The 4,531-nt window shown below is 40.8% G+C and overlaps 1 non-coding gene across 1 annotated transcript; it reads left to right on the plus strand.

The window, feature by feature from the left end:
- Window positions 1-520: 520 nt before the first annotated feature.
- On the plus strand, window positions 521-670 carry LOC125355792. The gene has a single exon (XR_007211725.1). It is a non-coding gene; the product is annotated as a small nucleolar RNA SNORA57 (small nucleolar RNA).
- The last annotated feature ends 3,861 nt before the right edge of the window (window positions 671-4,531 follow it).

Raw genomic sequence — 4,531 nt, forward strand, 5'->3', positions numbered from 1 at the left:
TTGAAGGACTCATTGTCAGATAGCATAGCTACAAATAGTAGAGAGGCACTAAGTCATATCTAATTGCAATGTGAAAAAATATACTTCCATTGTGTTAAGTCACAGATACATTTTGCCCCTAGTTACTCACTTACTCCAATCAGGTTTCACCTTCCAGTAGGACTTTCAGTATTAACTCATCAGTGATCAGTAATAATAGTAACTTCCATGGTCTCCCTCTATTCCAGTCCATAGTTTAAGCTACACAAGGTCAACAGCAGGTCAAAAGTAATAAGTGGCTGCACACTGGGGGCTCGCGCCTGTAATCCCACTCAGGAGACTGAGATCTGAGGATTGTAGTTCAAAGCCAGCCAGGGCAGGAAGGTCCATAAGACTCTTATCTCCAATTAACTACCTTAAAACCAGAAGTGGCACTGTGTCGCAAACTGGTAGAGCACTAGCCTTGAGCTGAATAGCTCAGGGACAGCGCCCAGGCCTAGATTTCAAGCCCCACAACCAACAAAAAATAATGCTATGTAGCCCTCCATTTCTTGGTGGGTACAGATGAGTAGGCCTGTCTTCAGTTAAGCATGGAGACAGAGGAAAGGGCTCAAGCCCTCTTAGTGTCATGTCTTTGGCATTGGTGACTTCTCCTTTGTTGCTTCTATCCTCAAATGCCACTGGGACACGGGAAAAAAAAGAAGGGCAGAGGAAGAACTGTCATTATAGTTTATTATTACAATTGTTCTATTGTGTTGTGAACTCCTTAATTTCTGGGTCCAACTTATAACTTAAACTAAACACAAATGTGAATATGTAGGAGAAAGGTTATGAAATGTAATATACATAGAATTCATAGCTATCTGCAGTTTTAGGCAAACATACAGCATCTTGGAACTTATCTCCTGCATATAAGAAACTGCTGTAGTCATCTTGCTATGAATTAATCTCCAAAACTTAATTATCTTGCAAGAATGAAATTCTGTACCTCTGACCTCCATCCCCCTAAATCTTCTTCTCCCCAGTTTGTAGCAATCATCTTTCTACTTGCTGTTTCTAAGATTTTTCACTATTTCAAATTTCACAATAAAGGAGATAACCTGATATTTATTTGCCTTTCTGTGTCTGGCTTATTTAATTTAGCATTCTGTACTTCAGGTTCTCTCTTGTTATCAAAATTTAATTTCTTACCTTTCAAAATCTAAATAATGTTCCAATATACCTTAAGTCATGAACATATCTTGACACTCATGAATAGTTGAAATAAGAGTGAAGATAGCTTCTAGGTATACTGGCTTCATTTTCTTTGTATATACACCCAATAGTGAGATTACTGCATAATAAGGAAAATTCTATTTCTAATGTTGTGAAGACCCTCCATATTATTTTGCATTTGGCTATATTAATTTACATTTCCATCAAGAATATGCAAGTTTTTTTCCCACATCCTCATCAGTACTTAAGATATGTGTCATCTTCCTGCCAATAATTATTCTAATGATATTTCATTGTGAATTTTATTTGGTTTTGAGAGTACACAGGTGTGTGTGTGTGTGTGTATGTTGTGTCAGCATTAAGGATATCTATCTATCTATAATATAGTCTAGAATTCTTACTTCCTTGTACAATGATATGCACACTTTTATTTTATAAACAAATAAGCTAAGAAATTAAATAATTTGCCTAAGGTCATACCATTATTACAAATCCTAGACTATTTGGATCCAATCTTACACAACAATCTTTAGTCAACAGAGATGTCTCAGCCAAAAGGATGATATGATTTCTAAAGGTGCCTCACTGAAAATTACAAGCATGTTGAGTCAGAGGGAGAATATGGTTGAATGTTTTAGATCTGACATTTTCTTAAAACCCAACACTGAGAGCTGTTTTCATCTTCTTCCTGAATCTTCAGGAATTGTAGAAACACGTGTGAGCCGGGGGTGGTTTTGTTTTGTACACTGCAGTGATTACTCATGTTTTTGGGACACATTTAAGGCAAACCAGATCTGTGTCCACCAGGCTTTGTCAAACACAGGTGCTTATGCACTGATTTAGGTTAAGGTTGGCAGAGTAAATGATCAGTATGGAGGTTTATATCTCTAAAACAATGTATGGGAAAATGTGCTTAGTACTATGAAATCAACAGGAGAATGGAAGCCTTTCTATTTTCTAGAGGCCTTTCAAGCCAAGATTTTTCTCTCCATTTTCAGGTATATTGACTTCCATCAGGCCCTTATCCTCCCTTGGACTGCAGAATAGCTTCCCAACCCTGCCTGGCCTCAGGCCTTCCACTTTAATCCATCCCATCCTCCAATGCTTCATCCAAGGCTGTCTTTAAAAATCTTCCTTTCTATGCCAGGCACTGGTGGCTTATACCTATAATCCTAGCTGCTTAGGAGATTGAGGATCATGGTTCGAAGCCAGCAAGAACAGGAAAGATCATGAGATTCTTACCTCCAATTAATCATCAAAAAGCTAGATATCCCTAGATCTCATCCTCCTGAGTAGCTAGAATTACAGGTGAGCCTCTGATGCTTGTCCACACCCACATATTTTTAAATGGATATCTAAAACCCCTACCTGGAAAAATTTAGTAGGGAAAGCCAAGTCTAGCCCTATTACCTTGCTACAACTCCAGTTCCAAGGCAAAGTGCTTTTTAAGTATCATCAGAAGGAGGCGGGGGGGGGGGGGGCGGGGAGGCTAGACTAAATGTTCAGATTACATCCTAATCAGAAAAGGAATCCCAAGGCCCTTGCAGAGGATGAATTTTGGAATTAAAAAATAGGTATTTGACAATAATTTGGCAAGTAGAGAGAGAAAACGCATTTCACTTGAGCTCCTCAGAACATACCTATCTTCAATGTGCCTTGTTAGAGTAACTCAGAGAATCCTAAGACTCTCTGAGAATTCCATCCATCTCAAGACAATGGCTATAATTAGACCACATGTTCATGCCTATGAGGATGTAAGGTTTTCTTTGACACTAGGTAGAATGAGGACCATCAGACATTGCAATGACGGGCAGGGGAGCCAGGCATATGCAGGCATATGCAGTGTATGCCTGCATACTGAAGAAACCAGAACATCTAGAAGCATGGGATGAATCAGTCTACCCTGAAGGACTCACTCATCTCCAGGAGCAGGTGAGGATAAAAGCAAACCTGTCATGTGACATTCTTCATGCTTACCTCTGCTTCTGGCCTCCCTCCTAAGGGTCTCAGGCCCCTTGGCAGCAAAGGAGGCTCTAAGAATACCAGCTGAGTAACTGGGTTGCCCAGCACAGTCATAAAGGACTCAGCACAAGCGTGAAAGAGAAGTCAACAGAGCAAGGAGAATATGCTGGCCTCACAGCTCCCTCCTACTTACCAGGGCCAGTGAGTGTCAGAACACTGCCACTTCTTACATTTGTGTGACCTTCTTTCATCTTCACACTGGCCCTGGGAATCCTGGGAAGGCACGAGGGATCAGAGTAGAGCCTCAGGAGGGAGAAGATGGAAGAGTTAGCAGGGACTAGCATCCTTTAAGCAACGGTGATCCCAAATAGGATAAAGTGCTGTTCCTTCCCTTCCTGCTCTTTATGTGAACCTTCGATCCGGAAGGTGGAATTGAGAATGAATGAATTTGTTTAGCTCAGCAAATCCAGGATACTCCATGGTCAGAGACCCTAGCCGGGAGGTTACCTGAGATCTGCATAAAGATCTGAGGAATAAAAGTGATACAGAGATTTACATTCACAAGTGAGAAAAGCAAACTAACCATCAGTGAGCAATCTGCTCCCAGTAGGTAGAGCTGAGCACACTGCTGAACTCTTGTCAGTGACTAGGAGTGACAATAAACATGCTTATAAAACTCAGGTAACTTTGAGTTCAAAAAAATGTATATATATATATATATATATATATATACATATATGCATATGTATGTGTGTGTGTGTGTGTGTGTGTGTTTATGTATGTACGTATTTGGACCTTCCCTCTCTGGATGTCTCATTCGCTGGCTTCCTCCACAATAAGCCCCCAAATAGAATTTGAATGCATGAGAGGTGGAAGCATTGAGGACAGCCCAAAACCAAAATTAGAACCAAGTCCTGAGAGGCAGCATAATCCTGGATTTTTCACAAAATCTGTTCCCAAATCTGGCTCTCAAAGCACTGCTCTTTTGCATTAAGCTGACAACTTTACCACTGTGCCCCTCGATTGTAGTTCACACTGTCAATTTGGACCCATTGGCCATGATCCAGGCTGTTTCAAAACTGATGTTGATGTTTTTGGATCCCCCTAACCCCATTAACCAACTCCCTCCCCCCACTCCCTGATTTCTACTTTACCTGTTTTTCTCATTTCTAGGAGGCAACAGGCAACCAAGGACTTTTCCCAAAAGGGCAATCAAACATTGCCTTTATTTTACAATCAGGAAATAGGTGAAATACAGCAGCCTGGGAAAGATGGGTCTCAGAAGCTGACATGGGTGATTTGTAGGGATAACCCTGGGCACAGGGGTAGATGAGCCGTTTCAGTGTATGCAGACCTTGCTTATAGGCTCAATTAT

Source organism: Perognathus longimembris, chromosome 7 (assembly GCF_023159225.1).
Source record: "Perognathus longimembris pacificus isolate PPM17 chromosome 7, ASM2315922v1, whole genome shotgun sequence".
Lineage (NCBI taxonomy): Eukaryota > Metazoa > Chordata > Mammalia > Rodentia > Heteromyidae > Perognathus > Perognathus longimembris.